Source organism: Ovis canadensis, chromosome 14 (genome assembly GCF_042477335.2).
Source record: "Ovis canadensis isolate MfBH-ARS-UI-01 breed Bighorn chromosome 14, ARS-UI_OviCan_v2, whole genome shotgun sequence".
NCBI lineage: Eukaryota > Metazoa > Chordata > Mammalia > Artiodactyla > Bovidae > Ovis > Ovis canadensis.
The window spans coordinates 16425594-16450353 of NC_091258.1; the positions used below are offsets into that span (position 1 = coordinate 16425594).

At 38.1% G+C, this 24760-nt stretch overlaps 1 long non-coding RNA gene across 2 annotated transcripts; it reads right to left on the reverse strand.

Annotated features, from left to right (window-relative positions):
* Positions 1 to 2003: 2003 nt before the first annotated feature.
* On the reverse strand, positions 2004 to 19616 carry LOC138418361 (uncharacterized). Of its 2 annotated transcripts, none has more exons than XR_011248515.1 (5): positions 19291 to 19616; positions 13261 to 13314; positions 3426 to 3508; positions 3141 to 3258; positions 2004 to 2197 (listed from the first exon to the last, which is right to left on the reverse strand). It is a non-coding gene; the product is annotated as an uncharacterized lncRNA (long non-coding RNA). The 2 variants fall into 2 exon arrangements; XR_011248516.1 differs by having other exon boundaries at positions 3141 to 3245; positions 19291 to 19614.
* Positions 19617 to 24760: the final 5144 nt, after the last annotated feature.

Sequence of the window (24760 nt, forward strand, 5' to 3'; positions counted from 1 at the left end):
GGGGAGGATACAGAAAATGTAGAAAAGGAGAGGTGCAGAAAAGGGACTGTTCCGAATCAGTGAGCACTAAAGCCCAAGAACAAGTGTGTGTGTAAATGGCCTGCGGAGTCAGCCACGATGCCAGCGGAGTAAGATGCTGACCTAGCTAGACTAAGGGATTCTAACTCCTGTACAAAATTCCCAGCAGAAAATCACAGACCTGTAAATTGTTGTACTTTTCATTTAATTACTCAGTGCATTTCCTTAGATGTTTACCAAGAGGGTCATTAAGTAATTCTTTAAAACAATGATCTATGCTTAGAGTTTTGGTTAGATTATTTGGTGGAAGCAAAATTACCTGCGTGGTGGAAAACTAGGTGAAGTGTATCTAGTCCTCAAACTGATATCTAACCCCAGATGGTTGTTAAGAACTGAATCTCTCTGTTCGCATGCTTCTGGTGGGGTGAAATAATCACTGAACATATAACTTGTGCTTGTAAAAGAAATAATGAGGTGTATGAGAGTATTCAAGTTTAAATTAGGATATTTTCTTGTACACATGTTTTTCCTATTCTTGAATCATTTTGATGTCTGAAGTTAAAAAGACCAGTAGTAATAATATTTGGCATACACAGGCACACACACAGAACATAGACATGTGTACAAGTTTACTTGGGATTTTAAAAATAAATATAATTTAAAAGACAAGATTGAAGAAATTTCACTGATGGAAATGTCATTAGTATTTTGAAAAAAATTTCAAATACATTAGAATATATTTAGAATATATTTTAAAATATTTATTTTTTGAATGACATGCTCAGTTTCCTTTCAGCATAAACTTCTCATGTCCACCAGGTGGATGGTAGAGGGGAGTAGAGTTTAATAACTTCATTCATTACTTCAGAAATAAGCATTTCAATTTGAAATTTCCATTTAGAGATACTTTAATGAATACAGATTTCAAAACAGGTAGGGGTCTGATAAATCTCAGAACCTGTCATGATTATAGGGGCTTCCCAGGTGGTACAGTGGTAAAGAATCTGGCTGCCAGTGCGGGAGATGCAAGAGACTTGGGTTAGATCCTTGGGCTGGGAAGATCTCTGTAGCAGGAAATGGCAGCCTGCTCCAGTACTCTTACCTGGAAAATCCTATGGACAGAGGAGCCTGGTGGCCAGGCATGGGATCGCAGAGAGTCGAAACGACTGAGTGTGAGCACGTCATGGTAGTAACAATCATCATGGACTCTATCAACTTTTAAGAGCAATAATAGTTGAACATAGGAACTCTGTACTGGTACATTTAATAGCCAATCCTCTGAACTTTTAACATGAATTGAAAGTGCATTTCCAATGCTAACTACGACTGCATCTTGCATACTGTTGTCTCTAAAGTTGGTTTGGTTTGGTTGTTTGAATCTTGGAGATTCAAGTATACCAATGAAACACTGTGAGCAAATCATGAGTAGGTGAGTCTGTGGAATTATTTGGGGCTTTATCTTTGGGAAATTTAGGTTCCAGACCATCAAGACCACCTTGAAACTTACGTTTTAAATTCCATATTTATAATGATATGTAAAGAAGAAATTTGCCAATTTGTATCTTTCTTCTACATTTTAGAATATATTTTCTGCATAAAGTTAACTGTTAGACTACATAAAGGATTACTTTTGTTTTATCTAATTGTTCATACATTAACTCCATATTTTAACTTATTCATGGCATTCAGTATTATAACCAGAGAATGTTCTTCCATCACACCTTTGGAAGAAGTGCTGTTTCTATAGCAGATACTCTTATGGGCACTTAGGTTGGTTCTATGACACACACCCCTCCCCCTCTCCCCTCTGCCCGCCCCACCAAGATATCACTAAAGAGAATTGAGATCTCAACTAGGGCTGTTTGATTGTAAAATGCCATAGGGGCTTTAAAACACTATTTAAATGGCATGGCATGGCAGAACACCTACATTGAGAAAATGAGAAATATAACCAAAGTAGTATGAAATACAGTCAATAAAATCAATCAAGAAATCACAAGATATTTATTCTGAATTATGGAGCAGAACATTTTCCCTCAGTTGTAAAGAAATTGTTAGTAAGCAGCCCAAGTTAAGAATAAGGGAGGAACTTCCCTGGTGGTCCATTGTTTAAGATGTACCCTTCCAATGCAGGGGGTATGGGTTTAGCCCCTGGTTGGGAAGCTAAGATCTCATATGCCTGTGGACAAAAAAACAAAGCATAAAACAAACAATCTTGTAACAAATTAAATAAAGACTTTAAAAATGGTCCACATCAAAAAAAAATCTTAAAAATAAAAAAAAGAATAAGGAAAACAAGGGCTAACAATTCACACATGTTGTGGGAAAAATGGCTCAGAATTCCTTCTTAGTATTCAACCACTTTACAAATCAAATCCCTTATGATTATACAGTGGAAGTGACAAATAGATTCAAGGGATTAGATCTGATAGACAGAGTGCCTGAAGAACTATGGACAGAGGTTTGTGACATTGTACAGGAGAGAATGATCAAGACCATCCCCAAGAAAGGGAAATGAAAAGAGTCAAAATGGTTGTCCGAGGAGGCCTTACAGATAGCTGAGAAAAGAAGGGAAGTGAAAGGCAAAGGAGAAAAGGAAAGATATACCCATTTGAATGCAGACTTCCAAAGAATAGCAAGGAGAGATAAGAAAGCCTCCTTCAATGATCAGTGCAAAGAAATAGAGAAAAACAATAGAATGGGAAAGACTAGAGATCTCTGCAAGAAAATTAGAGATACCAGGGAACCTTTCGTGCAAAAGTGAAAGTGAAAGTAGAGTTGCTCAGTCGTGTCTGACTCTTTAGGACCCCATGGACTGTAGCTTATGAGGCTTCTCCATCCATGGAATTTTCCAGGCAAGAGTACTAGAGTGGGTTGCCATTTCCTTCTCCAGGGGATCTTCCCCACTCAGGGATCAAACCCAGGTCTCTTGCATTGCAAGCAGACACTTTTACTGTCTGAGCCACCAGGGAAGTTTCATGCAAAGATGGGCACAATAAAGGACAGAAATGGTAGGGACCTAACAGAAGCAGAAGATATTAAGAAGAGGTGGCAAGAATACATAGAACTATACAAAAAAAGATCTTCATGACCCAGATAACCAAAATGGTGTGATCACTCACCTAGAACCGGACATCTTGAAATGCGAAGTCAAGTGGGCCTTAGGAAGCATCACTGCGAACAAAGCTAGTGGAGGTGATGGAATTCCAGTGGAGCTGTTTCAAATCCTAAAAGATGATGCTGTGAAAGTGTTGCACTCAATATGCCAGCAAATTTGGAAAACTCAACAGTAGTCACAGGACTGGAAAAGGTCAATTTTCATTCCAATCCCAAAGAAAGGCAATGCCAGAGAATGCTCAAACTACCGCACAATTGTTCTTACCTCACATGTGCGCAATTGTACTCACCTCACATGCTCGCAAAATAACAGTCAAAATCCTTCAAGCCAGGCTTCAGCAATACGTGAACCGAGAACTTCCAGATGTTCAAACTGGATTTAGGAAAGGCAGAGGAACCAGAGATCAAATTGCCAACATCCATTGGAACATAGAAAAAGTAAGAGAGTTCCAGAAAAACATCTGTTTCTGCTTCATTGACTGTGCCAAAGCCTTTGACTGTGTGGATCACAACAAACTGTGGAAAATTCTTGAAGAGATGGGAATACCAGACCACCTGACCTGCCTCCTGAGAAACCTGCATGCGGGTCAAGAAGCAACGGTTAGAACTGGACATGGAACAACAGATTGGTTCCAAGTCAGGAAAGGAGTACACCACCCTGTATATTGTCACTCTGCTTGTTTAACTTCTATGCAGAGTACATCATATGAAATGCTGGGCTGGATGAAGCACAAGCTGGAATCAAGATTGCCAGGAGAAATATCATAACTTCAGATACGCAGATGACACCACCCTTACGGCAGAAAGCAAAGAAGAACTAAAGAGCCTCCTGATGAAAGTGAAAGAAGAGAGTGAAAAAACTGGCTTAAGACTTAACATTAAAAAAACTAAGATCATGGCATCTGGTTCCATCACTTCACGGCAAATAGAAGGGGAAACAATGGAAACAGTGACAGACTTTATTTTTTTGAGCTCAAAAATCACTGCAGATGGTGACTGCAGCCATGAATTTAAGACGCTTGCTCCTAGGAAAAAAAGCTATGACCAACCTAGACAGCATATTAAAAAGCAGAGACATTACTTTGCTAACAAAGGTCTGTCTAGTCAAAGCTATGGTTTTCCACTAGTCATGTATGGATGTGAGAGTTGGACTGTAAAGAAAGCTGAGTGCTGAATTGATGCTTTTGAACTGAGATATTGGAGAAGACTCTTGAGAGTCCCTTGGACCACAAGGAGATCAAACTAGTCAATCCTAAAGGAAATCAGTCCTGAATATTCATTGGAAGGACAGATGCTGAAGCTGAAACTCCAATACTTTGGCTACCTGATGTGAAGAATTGACTCCTTGCGAAAGACCCTGATGCTGGGAAAGATTGAGGGCAGGAGGAGAAGGGGACGACAGAGGATGAGATGGTTGGATGGCATCATCAACTCAGTGGACATGAGTTTGAGCAATTTCCTGGAGTTGGTGATGGAGAGGGAAGCCTGGCATGCTGCAGTCTATGGAGTCGCAGAGAGTCAGACGCGACAAAGTGATTCAACTGAACTGAACTGAACATGAGATAATATACTGAAGAGGAAAATAGGGAATGCACATTTACTGAGCACTCATGAAGTGTTAGTTTTGTTCCAGACATTGTACATGATCCCATGGCCACTCTCTGTGTTATAGTTATTACATTTACAGTTCAAGTAAATGGGGCTTAGAGACACAGAATCATTGTGACATCTCAGAGTCAAAGGCAGAAATCATGGCCAGAACTCTTTAAAGTACAGTTCTGTGCTCATCCTAACATACCATAGAATTTGTGAACCTAACTGCATTAGGATAGAAGATATCCTGTCATTTAGCAAGAAATTCCTTGTAAATCTCCAATAGTCTACCTTCCCGCCTTAGTCTCCTTTCTCATCTCTTCCTCTTGACACATTTCTTATATGCTGATTCTTTTTTTTTAAAACAAAATTCACCCTTTTATTTCTTTTAAAAATATTTATTTGTTTATATATTTATTTATTTGGCTTTTCTGGGTCTTAGCTGGAGCATGTGGTATCTAGTTCAAACTCAGGGCCCCTGCATTGCTATACCATTGTTCATATAAGGTAACAGGGGAAAGAGGGGGAGCAGTTAACAACAGGTAGAAGAACAGAATTTATTGGTATAGTTCCTATTTATGTAGGTGTTCACAAAGTCAAAGTTAATAATCAGACCTTTCTTCTTCCGTTGTTCTATCTATGTTTCACTTACTGCGTATCACCAGGAATGGTGTTCTTGGGAGGTCTGAGTGAAAATCTTCATTTCTTAAAAAACCCCTTAATATTTGCTCTTCCTGTTTCTCACGATTTGTCTCAGCTTTTCATAGACTAGGACAATTGGCCAATGGTGTGCTAATGATAATCAATTCCTGATTTCCTTCATATTTCTATATCAAGATCTGTGTTTGGATTGTGTTCTACAAGTACACATAGAAAAAACACCCTATATGTATTTCATAGCTTGTAATGGTTTAACCATAACATTTTAAAGTAGAACAGCATGAATAATTTATCATCAGCAATAGCATGTGTTTCTGTAACTAGGAAGACTGCTTCACAATACAAATCGTACTATGAGATAGCTTTAATGAGAACCAATCTTGCAAAGCCTTTGCCAGAAACACACACATTTTTAAACTATGTGGATTATTCAAATTAAGTTGACTTGAAATTTAAATTGTGAATTTGCTAATGGAAGACAGTGTTTGAAATAGCAAACACACTAATCATTGACTTAACCAAACTAGGCTGTTTGATGGAGAAGGTAATGGCAACCGACTCTAGTACTCTTGCCTGGAAAATCCCATGGGTGGAGGAGCCTGGTAGGCTGCAGTCCATGGGGCCACTAAGAGTCGGGCACGACTGACCGACTTCACTTTCACTTTTCACCTTCATGCATTGGAGAGGGAAATGGCCACCCACTCCAGTGTTCTTGCCTGGAGAATCCCAGGGACGGGGGAGCCTGGTGGGCTGCCATCTATGGGGTCGCACAGAGTCGGACATGACTGAAGCGACTTAGCAGCAGCAGCAGCAGCAGCAGCAGCAGGCTGTTTGAACTGGGAAGTCTATTAGTTCCTTGAAAATCATTGCTAAATTTGATGTATAGAATTACATTTTTAATTTTACAGATTTTAATTTCTTGGTTTAATTACTCTGCATTGCTCAGGTTGTAAAAGCAACCTGATGAGTTATTTTTATTTATAGTGCTCCCATTCAAGGTGCTTATAATTATAGCTCACTGCAATGGAAATATGCAATCATCTATTTCATTGCCTTTAAGTTTTTTGAAATTAAACTTTTGCCAAAGGTTAAAGAACGATTTTTAAAGATAAAATATTATTTGCTCAGATGATAAATAAGGAAATTTGCACATATGTGCATTGCAAAATCATTACTAATGGGTGAAGTTATAATTTCTATTTGGCCAAGTCATTCAGTTTCAGAGTCATTAAACATTTATTGAGTACCTTCAGTGTGCCATGCGTTTTCATATGACACCTTCATTTAGTGCTCAGAAATTTATAAACTTGGTGTTCTCAGTAATACAAAAGCAAGTCTACTCTTATTTAGTAGGCACCTTCTGAGTTCTGTAACCATGAAGATACATAAAGATGCATTTCAGCTTCTTTGACTTGATTTGGGAGACCTCCATGGCCCCCCTTTCCAGCCCTACTCTGATCACTCCCCCAGGCACATCCCCGGTGACAGCTCTCCCGACCTTATTTCAGTTCCTCAGACACCTTTTTCTCTCCCCTACTCATCCCTGTGCCTGTCTCGATCACCATTCCTACTCCACATTGTCACCCTTCCTCTGAACCAAGTCCAAATCATCTTTCAGGCACCAGCCTAAATGTCATCTTATTCATTTAATGATGCCCAACTAGTGTTTATCAAATATTTCATCTGGTCCCACTTGACTAGGTTATGTGATCTTGCTACCTGTTACAGCCCCTTCAAATTCTATCACAGTACTTATCAACTGTTACCATAATTTCTTATTTAATATACCTGTCTCCCTGGCAGGATGCTTAGCTCAGAGGCCAGTGACTGGATTCTTTCTCCTTGAAGTTCTGCCACCTGTCATCAGTTCTTCTTTGTAATAGATGCTTGTAAACATGGTAAATCAATCACTGAACAGACTCATGGATCACAAAATACTTTCGTAAGTAGTATAGAATAAGCAGGAAATGCAGATGAGGCTGAGTCCTTAGTTTGTTACAAATAACACAAAATATCCTGGCTTTGAACCTGGGGAGTCAGCATGGACTGCAGGCAGTCAGCATTTGTGAAGAAACTGTGTGGTGGCGTAATATGAGCCTGGTGTGGCCATTGGGCTCTTCAAGGGTGGAGACCCCGGCATTTCAGCCTTCTAGAGTCTGCCTCTGCCACTAGTTCAAAGCCGACGCCTCAGCTGGTTTCTTACTGAAGGATCTCTCAGCATTAGCTGTCTACAGAGCCAGTTCGTAGCGTGGCAGCTCGGAGGCTCCTGGAGATGCTCTGCTTAGTTCCTGCAGTTGATCTTTCTGCCCAGAGATCATGCCAGTCAGTGCTCAGGGGGTGCAGTTTTTACAGTAATGAGGTTAAGAATTGTGAAGAGCTCTCAGGTCAGAAGTGACCTATGCAATGGTAGAAGCACTGCAATAAAACATATATGTGCTGAAGAAGGAATTGTTAATTTGGTAACTATCATTTCCTACTCGGTTTAAAGGAGATTTTCCTCGTTGGCTAAATGAGCATATGAACCGGAGCCCATACACCGGCCACCACCAGGCTGATTTATTCTGTGTGCATGTGTTTCTCTGCATTCTTAAACATTCATTTTCATTCTTGCCGTCCTCCCATTCCTCACACCCAAAACTTCATCTTTAAATCTAGTTGTTTTTGTCAATATCATAAGAATGACAAATCACATGTATTTATTTATAAGAGACTTTATAAAAAGTCTCTCAAGTGGAGGGGGGTAAAGAAAGAAGCTGCTAATGAATTGTCAGAAGGATAGTTAATTAAATTAAATTGGATTTTGTAAGTCTTAACGTGGGAGCCCCATCAAGTGATGCTGAGCACGGTGTCACTTCTGAGTAAAGGTGGTGGGCAGAGAGCATGTCATAAGATTCACGTACCTCTGAGGACAACCCCACCTGCATTTTCATTTCCTTGTGGAAATCAACTATTGGCTTTGAGGAACAGAATACCAATTAGGATATTTGGGGCATGAAGGTAATTTAGTGGGTGAAGAAACAAAAATATCATCATCACTTCTGTTGCTTACAGCAAATTAGCAGGTGGCCCAGAGAATGAGCGAGCTGTTGAGCGTTGTGCATTCACGAGCCCAGTTCCCCAAGGTGCAGCAAGAAAACATGTTCATCACGGAAGCAGGCATAGCTTCCGGACATGTTAGCACTTATTTTAAAAACTGTGGAAATAACTTCTGCTTTAATGGGAATCAGAACTGAAGCTAGGTAATAATTTTCTTCCCACATTTGGGTTGCCTTTAACTCTCAATTCAAAACTATATTCCATTGATTAGAACCATACAGAAATCAAACCAAACAATTATTCACACACATTTTATGATAGATATAAAGCCACTTTATACTTTGCCTTTATGAATGACAATTTGAAGAGGCTTACAGGTGATTTGATTACCTAAGCCAATTTACATAAATGCAATGTGAGGAGGGCTTTATACTGCCAAATTGGACGAGGTCCTTTTTTGAGTTTGCATAAAGTATTCTGTAAATGGTTCCATTTTCTTACTCTACATCCCAGATTTCTCAACACAGAATCTCTGTTGGATTTACAGTCTCTGTGTGGGAAATAATTGATGGAACTGAATGAAGGATTCAGTGTAAAAGATGAGCCTCACTGAGCAGAAATAGGCATCAAAGTGACTTGCCTTATCATAAGCCCCAAATGATTAATCTATAATAATTAAAACAGTGCGATGATGGCATAAGTGGATCAATTAAACAATTTATATTATCTTTAAAGAGACTCTTGGTATGATACATATAATAAAATGAAAAGGAATAGATTATTTTAAAATTCATTGGGCTAATTATCTATAGAAACAAGCACATACACACACATGCACAATACATACTCCTTGGAATTTTTGTCAAACCTCACAAGAATAAATATTTGGAGCTGTTTTAAGTATCTATGCTTATGTTTATACTTCAATTGTAGATATCACAAAAGTCCACAAGTATATTAGGCTAATAAATAATTAAGAAAGATATTTATAATTTTGTAAAAAAATCTCCGGAAGAAATAATAAGTCCTAGTATACTTAAGGATTCTCTCATAGCTCAGTTGGTAAAGAATCTGTCTGCAGTGCAGGAGACCCTGGTTCAGTTCCTGGGTCAGGAAGATTTCCTGGAGGAGGAAATGGCAACCCACTGTAGTATTCTTGCCTGGAGAATCCCAAGGACAGAGGAGCCTGGCAGGCTATAGTCCATGGGGTCCCAAGAGTCAGATGCAACTTAGTGACTAAACCACAACCAGTATACTTAACCCCACAAAATATAACCTCAAAGGCACTGCAGAAAATTAAAGATCAAATGACAAACTAAGAAAAACACTTATAGCATTTATGACAGAATAATAGTTAATATGCAGTTATATTTAAAGTATGTATATATCATACAAATCTTGAGAAAAAAGTAAGAAATGAAATAGGAAACATATTTGGATGGAAAAAGATTTAAAGAAAGTGGAAGACCAGTAAATGCTAAACTTTAGAAAAGATAAATTATCTAGTAGTAAAAGTATGTATCAGTTAAATACTAGGCTGCAGTGAACACTCAGCCTTTCTGCAGACTGAGTGCATTGTGAGAAAGAAGGGAGGAGTGTCTTTGTTACCTGCCTCCATCCTTGCCAACCCACCTGGGCTCATCATGCCCTTCTATTGATGGCCACATCTATCGATGGCCACAGCTCCCACCAGCTGTCACTTTCTATTTAGCAGTTGCCTCAGGTTTCCGCCAGCCACCCAGTCCTTTGCCCCTACAGAAGAGGCGGCATAGCTTTCCCATGTGGCTGGCCTCAGAGGACCCTGCTCTTTGGTCGTCCTTAATATTTTCCCACGTCTTTGTAAAGAACATCTCAATTACCCTACTAAGTTTAGCATCAATTTCCTGTTAGGATACATGAAAACAAATGGGAAAACACCTTTTTTTGTTGTTATAGAATAGACACATATAGAATCTTGTCATTATATTAAGAAAATGACATTTAAGGCTATATTCCAGTTTGGATTCCTTCACAGGCTTTATACACTTATCTGTTAAATTTTAAATGGGTATTAATTTAAACATTAAATGAACTAAGATTTATTTCTCATTACATAAATTTCTTTTTAATACAAACAAGAGGAAAGGCACTTTACTATTCATTACTTACAGTTTGTGTTAATTTACAATTATTAAAATTTTAATAGCATTGCTAAATCAGAAAAAATTTCATTTTTAGAGTGAATTGAAATGAAGTAAAACTAAGCATTATTAGTATGTATCTTGGAAAATAACTTTTAATATACAGTTGTTAATTTGTTTTCATTAATACTACTAAAACAAATATGAACTGGATGTTGCAACAGTGACAGAGCACCGTTAAAGTCGGAATTTTGTAAAAACACTTCAATACGGCAAAAATAAGAAGAAAAGTGTGGAGTCAACAATATATGCCAATTGGGGAAGTTTCTTCCTGAAACAAACTTCTCCCTGAAGTAATCTGTATAATAACAGTTAAGTGAAAGTCACTCAGTCATGCCCGACTCTTTGCAACCCCATGGGCTATACAGTCCATAGAATTCTCCAGGCCAGAATACTGGAGTGGGTAACCTTTCCCTTCTCCAGGGGATCTTCACAACCCAGGGATCGAACCCAGTTCTCTCACATTGCAAGCAGATTCTTTACCAGCTGAGCCACAAGAGAAGCCCAAAATAACAGTTAACATGTAATTAAATTTACTCATAAAGTATTTAACAATATGAAAAACCACATTGATTCATAAATTCAGAAAATAATAATAGAAATGAACAACAATGAACAAAACCCAAAAGAATAAAAATGAGATTTTAAAAGAAGATTAAAAAGGGTAAAATGGAAAGTAGTGGAAATGGAAGACAGGACGAGAAGGAATAAATTCATATTATTTCAATTCCTGAAGAATAAAACAAAAGAGTGGAACAGAAATAGTGTTTAAAACTCTAAGAAAACTTTCCACATTTTTACTCACACATGCATGCATGTACATTAATGTTTTTTATATGTGTCTATATCAACACATATTATGTGTATATATACACACATATGCATATATACACATGTACGGATTATGTGTGTGTGTATATATGCACATACACATGCATGTCTTCTAAAGTCAGTATCATCTTATTTAATAAGTAACAGTAATGGTGTTTCCAAAAAGAATAAGGCAAATATACCTACAGTCTCTGCATGAATCAGCACTTTAAATCAAATATTGATCAATGTAATTGATTATAGGAAATGATTTAGAGGCATAAGAATAGATAAAACGGACAGAGAAGCAATAAAATTATCTTTAAAATTTTTTTTTGCTGCTGGCCTGAAAGTATATTTGAAAAACTCAAAGGAATGTAAAGAATGAATTATGAAAAAAATTCAGTAAGTTATGAGGGTATTGCCAACAAAGGTCCGTCTAGTCGAGGCTATGGTTTTTCCAGTGGTCATGTATGGTGATGTGAGAGTTGGACTGTGAAGAAAGCTGAGTGCCGAAGAATTGATGCTTTTGAAGTGTGGTGTTGGAGAAGACTCTTGAGAGTCCCTTGGACTGCAAGGAGATCCAACCAGTCCATCCTAAAGGAGATCAGTCCTGGGTGTTCACTGGAAGGACTCATGCTGAAGCTGAAACTCCAATACTTTGGCCACCTCATGCAAAGAGTTGTCTCATTGGAAAAGACTCTGATGCTGGGAGGGATTAGGGGCAGGAGGAGAAGGGGATGACAGAGGATGAGATGGCTGGATGGCATCACTGACTCGATGGACATGAGTTTGGGTAAACTGTGGGAGTTGGTGATGGACAGGGAGGCCTGGCGTGCTGCTTTTCACGGGGTCACAAAGAGTTGGACACGACTAAGCAACTGAACTGAACTAAAGGAACATACAAAAATTAGAACTAGGTAGAGGACCAGTTGAGGAAAAGTTTGAAATATTTCTCAAGGACAAAAAAGTAGACTCAAACAAATGGGAAAATATCACCTGTTCTTAGAGCAACTCAAAGTTATAAAGATATTTGTATTATCTAGGTTGCTTTCTAAATTTTAATTCCCTACCCACTAAAAAGGAAAATAACAGCAATCATTTTTCATGGGGTTAGACCTAATGGACACTAAACCTTATATAATAAAGGCAAATTGTAATAATAACAATGAAAATAATGAAAAACTATGAGAGGGGATAAGCCCTACCAGATATTACTATAAATTCACCAAAACTCAAATAGTTTGGTTCATGGAGATACAAGTAGTATTGTGCCATGGACAGTATTCTGTAATACTCCAGTATTCTTGTCTGGAGAATCCCATGGACAGAGGAGCCTGGAGGGCTAAAGTCCATGGGATCACAGAGAGTCAGACTGAGAGTCAGTCATGACTGAGCAACTAACACGTTCATTTTCACAGAGTAAAAGGTCAAGAAATAGACCCAAATATACATGGAAATTTAATATATTAAAAAATCAACAGATGGACTTTATAATATCAGTGCTTTAAAACAAGACATTTATAAACAAATACTAATTCCATAAAAAAGAGGAACACATAATTCTCCAAAAATATGGACCAAAAAAACATAATGAATAAGTTTTAATGTTGCATGAAATATAATTTAGAATAAATGTCACAAAGGAAAGACAAATGACAGTGCTTGTTAATGAATGTTATGGGAGGTCCAGAAGTATTAGTATGTAACATTATAAACACTATTGTGTGTGCACACAAATGCTTTAAGTTCAAGCGTATGTAAACAAGCGAGAAGAAAAGATTCTTACTGTCAATGCTTAATACTACAGCAATAAATGTAGAAAGAATAATAAAGTTAAAGTTACCAGGTTGCAGCTGTCATAATTTATTCAGGCAGTGGTGATCAACTGAGGCTAAAACTGGATGAGAAAAAAGATATTTATGTGGTTTCATAATATCTCCACAAAATGTTCCTTTAACTACAAAGAGAAAAAAAGCTAGCTTTACACCAGGTGAGAAATCTGATAGACATCACTCTAATCTAGTGGTCGAAGTCACCATCATCAGTGTAGAGAAAAACCAACATGATGTGATTCATAATATGTTGGACTTAGTAGGACACCATCATTTCTGTGGGACCCCTGCTACATATGCATAACCTTAGTCATAAGGAAACATCAAACAAACCCAAGCTGAGAGATAGTATACAAAACAACTGGCCTTGATTCCTCCAAAAATGACAATATCATGAGTTACAGAGAGGCTCAGGGATATTTAAGGTTACAGGTGAATAAAGAATTTTGACAAATGGGACTTCCTTGGTGGTCCAGTGGCTAAGACTCTAAGTTCCCAATGCAGAAAACCTGGATTCAATCCCTGGTCAGGGAACTAGATCCTGCGTGCTGCAACTAAAGATTCTGCATGGCACAACTAAGCCCCAGCAGAGCCAAAAAATTAAGTAAATATTTCTAAAAAAAGAATCAAGACAAAAGCAGTATGTGATCTGAACTGAGCGATGGACCAGAGGGAAATTATCTAAGGAGCAATATCAGGACAAATCTGAAATCAGAACAAGGACTGCGTATTAACCAATAGTATCTGTTCAACACTGAATTTCAGTTATTTTTGTAGTTTTCTGTCATGCAAAAAAAATATTCCTGTTCTTAGAAAATAAACATGGAAGTGCACACAGGAAAAGGAACATGATGTGTGCAAATTCTCAAATGGTTCAGAAGAAAATCATGCATGTGTTGTGCATGCATGTACCTAGTGAGGAAGAGAAATAGAGATGCAGAAAATGGTAGAGAAATGTGACAAATATTAACAATTAGGAAATATGGTGGCTAGATAAAATTCAGGACACTGAAATTTAAAAAAATATTTTTAGTATAGATAAGTCCCAAATACTATAGTAATATACTTTTTCTAAATAAATTCTTTGTTTTTAACCTGAAACTCATGTTTAATTGAGTGTTTTTTTTTCTTTTGCTAATTCTGATAGCTCTACTGTTATTTGAAGCTACTACTATTAATTAATAGTACTATTAATTTAGAAGGTGATTTCACCTTTGTAAATATGAAATATATAGCTGATGTGATAAACAGTCTGTGTGATATTCTTTCAGATTCTCTGATATTTAAAATTATTTCAAAATAAAAGTTATAATAATCTGGGCTCTTACATTTCTAATTCCTATGAACTAATTTATATATGTGTTAGAGGGCAGACATGAAGTAGGTAACATTTTTGAGGCTTCTTTATAGTAAGATATATTTGCAAAGTTCCTTACAGATTAACCATATTTGGTAATAATTACTATATATGTTATACTGAGGATCAATAAGGCTAATTAATTTCTCCAAGGTATTGCTCTTTAGCAAGATCTCTATAGTATATTGTCAAAAGTAATCTTATTAATACAGTAATCAAATATCAAAGATACTTCCACAAGTTGATTTTTTCATTCATTCTTCTATCCATCAATATAATCCACAGATAGTTATTAAAATCTTTTTATATTAGGAATCATGTCAATTAATGAACTAAGTATTAAAGCTTTCCTTTATGTTAAACAGTGAATTTTTGAATCTGTAACTATAATAATTAATATATTTTGTTTAATTCAGTGTAGTAAGATTCATAAACTCTGTATCAACAGAATAGAAAGTAAGCAAAATTATTAAATAAATATTTTCAGAAGTACTCCTCATCACATTAGTTAACATTAAATACAATTTTAATAAAATGGAATATGAAGAATTTATTTATATAGTCTACAATTAAGTAGGAATTAATATGGATATCTTATTCTTTATAAAATTATGTTAAATAATCATTTTGTTCTCAGAGACTGTACTTCCTCCTGGTTCAGTCCCTAAATGCTCATTTGTAATTGTTAAAGTCAGACATTTGCCTGTGGTGAGAAACCTAGTCTGCTAATTACTACTATTAATTTGGGTGGTGACTTTGCCTCTGAAAAATGAAATATTAGCAGATATGATAAACAATGTATTTTGAATCTAAAAAAAGCAATAGCAAACACATAAGTGCTTTTTATATTTTACTTGTGCTTGAGTGCTAACTCACGTCAGTTGTGTCAGACTCTTTGCAAACTCCTGAACCGTACCCTGCCAGGCTCTTCTGTCCATGGGATTCTCCAGGCAAGAATACTGGAGGGGTTGCCATGCCCTCCTCCAGAGGATCTTCCTGACTGAGGGATTGAACCCATATCACTTATGTCTCCTGCATTGGCAAGTGGGTTCTTTACTACTAGTGCCACTTTACATTTTACTTAAATATGCCTATATATTAAAATGTCTATATAAATTTGCAAGCAAGTACAATTTTCTCAATGTCTCCTTTTTAAAATGCAGATATTTAGGTATATACATTTGCTGTCCTATAGGGCAATGTAGTAACTTTCTTTCAAAATATCTTCAACGATTCAAAAAGTGAATATATGTAACCTCCCTTTAAAAATGGAGTTACACTTCAAGTTTAAAATTAAGAATTAGCTGAGGAAAATCAGACTCCGCTAAAATTTGTTTTTAGAGAGAACTTGACAACCATATTGTAAGGTGGGTCGTCATAGCCCCTTCTCTGAGTATTCCTGCCTCGGTGAGTTCCCCTCCGTGAGTGTGAGGAGGACCTGTGTTTTGCTTCTAAGCAATAAAATATGACAAAGGTGACATCCCACCTAGCATGCCCTTCTCGTGATTATGCTATATTCTGTGATACTGTCTTGCTAGCAGACTTGCTTCAGAGGCTCTTCTTGCTGGTTGCTGAAGGAAGCTATGATGTAATGAAGTTCCTAAGGCAAAAAAAAAAAAAAATCTGTGGCCAGTCTCTGAGAACTGGGGGTGTCTCTAGGTACTATCAGTTCAGTTCAGTTTGTCGCTCACTCATGTCCAACTCTTTGCGACCCCATGAACCGCAGCACGCCAGGCCTCCCTGTCCATCACCAACTCCCAGAGTCCACCCAAACCCATGTCCATTGAGTCGGTGATGCCATCCAGCCATGTCATCCTCTGTTGTCCCCTTCTCCTCCTGCCTTCAGTCTTTCCCAGCATCAGGGTCTTTTCCAATGAGTCAGTTCTCTGCATCAGGTGGCCAAAGTATTGGACCTTCAGCTTCAGCATCACTCCTTCCAGTGAACACCCAGGACTGATCTCCTTTAGGATGGACTGGTTGGGTCTCCTTGCAGTGCAAGGGACTCTCAAGAGTCTTCTCCAACACCACAGTTCAAAAGCATCAATTCTTCATTGCCCAGCTTTCTTTATAGTCCAACTCTCACATCCATATATGACCACTGGAAAAACCATAGCCTTGGCTAGATGGACCTTTATTGGGAAAGTAATGTCTCTGCTTTATAATATGCTGTCTAGGTTGGTCATAACTTTCCTTCCAAGGAGTAAGCATCTTTTAATTTCATGGCTGCAGTGATTTTGGAGCCCAGAAAAATGAAGTCAACCACTGTTTCCACTGTTTCTCCATCTATTTGCCGTGAAGTGATGGGACCAGATGCCATGATCTTTGTTTTCTGAATGTTGAGCTTTAAGCCAACTTTTTCACTCTCCTCTTTCACTTTCACCAAGAGGCTCTTTAGTTCTTCTTCACTTTCTGCCATAAGGGTGGTTTCATCTGCATATCTAAGGTTATTGATATTTCCTCCAGCAATCTTGATTCCAGCTTGTGCTTCCTCCAGCCCAGCATTTCTCATAATGTACTCTGCATAGAAGTTAAATAAGCAGGGTGACAACATACAGCCTTGACGTACTCCTTTTCCTGTTTGGAACCAGTTTGTTGTTCCATGTCCAGTTCTAACTGTTGCTTCCTGACCTGCATACAGGTTTCTCAAGAGGCAGCTCAGGTGGTCTGGTATTCCCATCTCTTTCAGAATTTCCCACAGTTTATTGTGATCCACACAGTCAAAGGCGTTGGCATAGTCAATAAAGCAGAAATAGATGTTTTTCTGGAACTCTCTTGCTTTTTCCATGATCCAGCAGATGTTGGCCATTTGATCTCTGGTTCCTCTGCCTTTTCTAAATTCAGCCTGAACATCTAGAAGTTCACAGTTCCCATATTGCTGAAGCCTGGCTTGGAGAATTTTGAGCATTACTTTGTTAGTGTGTGAGACGAGTGCAATTGTGTGGTAGTTTGAGCATTCTTTGGCATTTCCTTTCTTTGGGATTGGAATGAAAATTGACTGTTTCCAGTCCTGTGGCCACTGCTGAGTTTTCCAAATTTGCTGACATATTGAGTGCAACACTTTCACAGCATTGTCTTTTAGGATTTGAAATAGCTCAACTGGAATTCCATTACATAACTCCATTAGTTTTATTCATAGTGATGCTTTCTAAGGCCCACTTGACTTCACATTCCAGGATGTCTGGCTCTAGCTAAGTGTGAGTGATCATACCATCATGATTATCTGGGTCGTGAAGATCTTTTTTGTACAGTTCTTCTGTATTCTTGCCACCTCTTCTTAATATCTTCTGCTTCTGTTAGGTCCATACCATTTCTGTTATTTATTGAGCCCATCTTTGCATGAAATGTTCCTTTGGTATCTCTAATTTTCTTGACGAGATCTCTAGTCTTTCCCATTCTGTTGTTTTCCTCTATTTCTTTGCATTGATCACTGAGGAAGGCTTTCTTATCTCTCCTTGCTGTTCTTTGGAACTCTGCATTCAAATAGATATATCTTTCCTTTTCTCCTTTGCTTTTCGCTTCTCTTCTTTTTACAGCTATTTGTAAGGCCTCCTCAGACAGCTGTTTTGCTTTTTTGCATTTCTTTTTCTTGGGGATGGTCTTGATCCCTGTCTCCTGTACAATGTCACGAACCTCTGTCCATAGTTCATCAGGTACTCTTATCAATCTCGTCCCTTAAATCTATTTCTCACTTCCACTGTATAGCCATACGGGATTTGATTTAGGTCATACCTCAATGGTCTAGTGGTTTCCCCCACTTTCTTTAATTTAAGAAGAAAATTAGCACTTTAGGCAGCTTCTAGGAGATGGAGGCAGCCTCTAGCCATAGGCAGTAAAAAGTCCATGTCTTCAATTTTACACACACAAGGAAATGAATTCTGCTAATAATCTGAGAATCCAGGTAGATTCTCTCCCGTTATAGCTTCCAGATGAGGATGCAGCCTAGGCTATACCTTGATTTCAGCCTTATTGAACTAAATGGCAGAGTCCCCAGGTAAGTTTACTTACAGACACTGTGAGATTATAAGTGTGTGTGTGTATGTTTAATTACTAATTTTGTGGCAGTTTGTTACCTAGCAATAGGCAACTGATAAGAGATAGCTTTCTTTCATTTTCTGTAATGTTCCCCAAAGAGTTTTGAAATTAAAGAACGTGAGTGTGGTTTAAAAAAATAAAGCAGATTTTAGCTATAAATCATCAACATGAAAACGTCTTTGAATTTTAAAGTATTAAATACAATTAAAGAAGTTTTCTTTAATTAGGTTTCTGCTAAAAGGTTAGGCAAAACAAGCTAAAAAGAGAAAGTTTATTCTAAAATAATTCCTAGGAAGGTTTAACCTCTTAGTGATAACTTTGGGGAAATTGAAAAGTTACTTTTTGAACAGTTAAGAAAGTATTAGGCAACCTATGATACATCTTTATGAGGAAACAATGTAAATGAATAAAGTTTAGTATCAATCAGTGAACTGCAGATAGATAGGTTGATATAATACAAAAATATAATGGTTATATATTAATAAGACATTTATATTTCATAATTTTCCACTAAAATTATGGGAAAATGCATCAGAACCTTAATTTTTAAAATATTTTTAGCCTGATTCTGTATAAAAATAAATAATAGTTTAATTCAGCTGTTACTGAAAAATTAGGAATAGAAAAAGAAGTTAAATTTTTGAAGACTTACCTGATACATTTGCAATGATGCATTTGTAAAATAATTTCTAGTTTTACTTTGGAAAACAGGAATTTTAACTGAGTCTGTTTGTGAGATGGCCAGCTCACCTGAAACAATACTGTTTTTAAGTACTCTATTTTACTATCCCCGTAAAACAGCAGATATTCTAAAAAAATCCAAATTTTTTGAAACTGCTGCTGCTGCTGCTAAGTCACTTCAGTCGTGTCCAACTCTGTGTGACCCCATAGACAGCAGCCCACCAGGCTCTGCCGTCTCTGGGATTTCCCAGGCAAGAACACTGAAGTTGGTTGCCATTTCCTTCTCCAGTGAATGAAAGTGAAAAGTGGAAGTGAAGTCGTTCAGTCGTGTCCGACTCTTCTTAACCCCATAGACTGCAGCCTACCAGGCTCCTCTGTCCATGGGATTTGGGTTGCCATTGCCTTCTCCGTTTTTGAAACTAGTAATTTACAAAACAGTGTCTACAAATATCACAATAAATTGTCCAAGTGAACTGAGATGTAAATTGCATATTTATTCATTCATCAATTAAAAAAGACACATTGAATTCCTTTGTATTCATCCATGTGACATAAAGCATTTAGATGTTCTATTGAATTTCCCTTATTCAGTACCATTCTTCCCATTGGATTCTTGCCATTTTCTTTTATTCCCTTCCCCTTTTCCTCCACCTACTATACAATCTTGTTCATCTTTAACTTTCTAAAAGTATTTTATTTTAGTTAAAAAAATAAAATAGGGACTTGCTTTGTGGTCCAGTGGTTAGGACTCTGCACTTCCAATGCAGGAAGCTCCCGGTGCAATGGATTTTACATGTAGCAACTAAGACCGAGCCAAGTAAGTAAAATTAAAAAAAAATTTAATGTTTAAATTGTAGAATGAATGATGTAATTAACTCTATATATATATGTAATTATATATATATGTGCCTCTGGGGGTGCAAGTGATACAGAATCTGCCTGCTAATGCAGGAGATGCAAGAGACACAGGTTCAATCCCTGGGTCGGGAAGATCTCCTGGAGAAGGGAATGGCAACCCACTCCAAGTCTGGAAAATTCCGTGGACAGAGGAGCCTGGCAGGCTATGGTCCATGGGGTTGCAGAGCTGGATGTGACTGAGTGACTAAGCACAGCCTATATATATATAGAGAGAGCAGATTATTTAATACTTCCAGGCTGTGGTTGGTTCTATGAAACCATTTGTCTTGGATCAACAGGCAATTTTCATGGCTCAGAATTTCCTTCTAGTATTTTGCCTAGACACCCTTTCCATGTATAAAGGCTTTGAGTTCTGTCCATTCAGTGTGCATTCCAAGGTAAATTGTGAACTTGTCGAACACAAAACAAATGCATCATACTCCTTGTGACTAGCAGATGGGCCTAGAGGGGACCTTGTTAGTCACATAGAGCCTGAGGTTACACTGCCCAGCTCTGCAGCAGGGCAGAGGCTTGAGATAGCCACTAGTCTCCAGCATCATGTCTTATTTTAATAAAACCTTAATTTTCTTCAGCCTCGAGAAAGTCAAATGCAGCCCTTAGCCCAATTTCTAGACACTAACTGCCTACAGTTTGTATGTATATGTCCTCTCTCTGCTGGTTCAGGTAAGAAACGGCCATTTAAGAATTCTTACTGCCTCCTTATGTAGGCAAAATGCAGGGCAGTGTTAATGACACTTCTGCTGAAATTGTCCTTAGGTACCTACTGCTGGACAGTTCATCCTTTCATTTCAAGGATCAGATTTCTCTTCATATTTACCTTGCCCAAGTGGGTAAAGGATGAGTAACCAATCGCCGTCATATCATCATCTCTCTATATTTCCATTCATGTATGCTGAGTGATGGGCTTCCCCGGTGACTCTAGTGGTTAGAACCCACCTGCAGTGTAGGAGATGTAAGAGACAAGCGTTAGATCTCTGGGTCGGGAAGATCCCCTGGTGGAGGGCATGACAACCCACTCCAGTATTCTTGCCTGGAGAATCCCATGGACAGAGGAGCCTGGTGGGCTACAGTCCAAAGGGTCGCAAAAAGTTGAACATGACTGGAGTGACTTAGCACACACTTCATGCACATGTTGAGTGAGAAAGCTGCATTTTGGTATAAGAATGAATTTTCCAGTTTCACTGCTTTATAAACCAGACAAGGATTCCCAATTAGAAACGGGATGATGAAGATAAGGAAAAAATGTGCACCCAGTATTTCAGGAAACTGTTGCTGGAGTAAAGTTAGTTTTGAAGCCACAGGCATCCTCGTATTTGGTCTGTCTAGATAACACACTAGCATTCAGCCTACGTCACCTGTGCCCACAGCTTTCCATGTACCGAAGGACAGACCATACTGAGAAGTCATAGCAGCCAGCTTTATATGCAAACTTCAAAACCTTTCTCATCTAGAAAGGTCTCTCCAAATCAATGACTCTATTCTTACATTATGTAAATACACACATTTATTAATAATTTTGCCTCATGAAACTTTTATAAAAGCATATTCATTGCCAAAGGGAAAGCACCTTGAAACCAAAAACACTTTGGAAAACCTAAGTTTCTCCTTCTGCCCTATTTTGTAAAGACTTCCCCCTTATGTTTTCCATTAATATTCTGTATTATGATACACAAACATTAGTGTGGATCAGAATTTCAAAGTTAACATACATTTCAAAGCCATTAGAAAAAGAACAGACTGTGGTTGTTCTTTTTATGAGAATGGAGATTGAAGGCAGCTGTTTTCAAAAGCACTAAAGTACTTTGAAACAGTGATGTAATATCTAATGTACATAACCTTTTTAAGTCTGGTAATATAGAAGACATTTAGATTTACTGTGGAAACATGTCTCAATTTTATTTCCTCCAAAAAAAGGTACAGAGAGGCATGTGGAGTTTTGTTTTTACATTTGGTATCTAAATGCCATGGCCCATAAATAAAGCTACATACTACCGAGAACTGGGATAAATTTGTTAGTTATCATTTTGGCCTAACAAAAAGTATAAGAAACTATTCAGACTATTAAATGGTGTCCCTTTAGATTAACCAAAGTGGGGTTAATCTAAAGGATTAATCTAAACAGGATAGATATCCTGCTCAAGTGGAGACTAATTGTTTGCTCTAAAAGAGCCATCCCTTATATAAATATTAATTGAGATTTAATTATTTTTTAAGAAGTCCTTGGAAAGCAAAATAGACTAAGTCATAGTCTTATCATCTGGGAATTTCCCATATGGAGAGTAAGACTTAATCAGGTCAATACAAGATGTATTCCTTTCTTATTTCTGCTGTAACAAATTGTTGCAAACTTAATGGCTTAAAGCTACACAGACTTATTATTACTATCTTGAAGTTCTGGAATTTAGAAGTGTAAAGTGGGTTGCTTTTTGCGCTCTGTTCCTTCCTGAGGTTCTAGGGAGACATCTGTTTCCTTGCTATTTCTAGATTCTAGAATTCTCCTGCACTCCCTCGCCCATGGCCTCTTTCTCCAGCCTCACAGTCAGCAGCATGATACATCTGTCTCTGCTTGTTATCACATCTCATTCTCTGATTTTGACCCTCCTGCCTCACCTTATAATGACCTTACGGTTACATTACGGGCTTCCCTGGTGGCTCAGTGGTAAAGAATCTGCCTGCCAATGCAGGAAACGTGGTTTGATCCATGAGTTGGGAGGATCCCCTGAAGAAGGAATTGGCAACCCACTGTGGTATTCTTGCCTTGGGAAATCCTATGGACAGAGGGGGCTGGTGGGGTACAGTCCATGGAGTCGAAAAAGAGTCGGACACGACTTAGCAACAACTGAACAACAACATGTTTACATCAGCTCCCCTCCACCCGCCTGATAATCCAGGATGGTCTCTCATCCCATGACCCTTAACTTAGTGATATCTAGAGAGTTCCCTTTTGCCATGCAAGGTGATGCAGTCACAATATGTGTCTCTTTTTCGGTGCGGGAAGGCATATTCTGCCTATTATACAAGGTAAACTATCTGAAGTGCTAGAGTACTGTTAGAAAAGCATCTAAAGGTGGGAGGTGGTATGAAACGGGATGAGAAAAACTAGTGCTGAGAGAGGCAGTGCCCTGGAACACTTAGCACTGCTTGAATGTTTAGGGTTTCTTGTGGACATATCAAGAGGTTACTAAGAGCAAACTGTACTACCCAACTCGATGCAGCAAAAGATTCAGATTATGTCTCTTGATATCCTGTGTTTGTGAAGATGTTGAGCAGGAGACTGAGTCCATCAGATCCTTCTTTTGGGGATATAATGTTGGCACAAACATGATGTTCTGTGACATGTGCTCATCTTGGGGACATAGGGGATGCCAGACAATCAACTGGAGCTTAAGGTAGAGATTTTTGAATTTTTATTTTTATTCACTGTTACGGTCATCTTAATTTCAAATTATGTTTGATCTGTAAGGTACAAAAAGTCGAATATAAGCAAAATGTGAATATCAAATATTAAATGTAGATACATTTAGGGTGCATGTAACTGTCTTTTTACTTCAACTTTCTTCCAAACAGCTCAAACCCACCACCAACAATAACAATAGTGATACTCAGTCCTAACGAGACTAGAAGTGACTGGTTCAGAGTACACCCCAGACTGGGGACAAATGGGAATGAGGTTCAGTCAGAAACTGCAATAGCAGAAGACTCAGAAGTTAGATATCTATTATTATTTTATACCGTGTTCTTGTAGAGGTAAAAACTGGAGAATTCTGTGGATCATTGTGATTTTTAAAATTATAAATCTAGGGATGTGGATCCTGAGACAACGTCAAAATTTTAAACCTTCATGACTGATGGTATAACCTGAATTAAGGCACAGAATACAGAATAAAGAGAAAGCAAGTGAGAAAATAATGAATCATAGAGTAAGGCTCTTAAAGAAGGAAAATGTTAAATGCTAACCATGAAGTTTTGGTGGATAAAAGGATAATTTATCTCTGTAGTATTATATACTAAGTTCCTTTAGTCAAAAATGAAGGTAATTGAAAATGGCAATTCCTAGGACAGAGTACACTTCCCATAGCTTTGACGTTTAATCAGTCAGTGACTGGTGATCACAAAGTGGAAGTGAAAGTCACTCAGTCGTGTCTGACTCTTTGCCACCCCGTGGACTATACAGTCGGTGGAATTCTCCAGGCCAGAATACTGGAGTGGGTAGCTTTTCCCTTCTCCAACTGGGGATTGAACCCAGGTCTCCTGCATTGCAGGTGGATTCTTTACCGGCTGAGCCACCAGGGAAGCCCAAGGATTCTGTAGTGGGTGGCCTATCCCTTTTCCAGCGGATCTTCCTGATCCAGGGATGGAACAGGGGTCTCCTGCAGTGCAGGTGGATTCTTTACCAGCTGAGCCACCAGGGAAGCCCAAGGATAAAGGTAGTGAGTGGCCTATTCCTTCTCCAGCGGATCTTCCCGACCCAGGGATCGAGCCGTGGTCCCCCGCAGTGCCTGCAGGTTCTTTCCCAGCTGAGC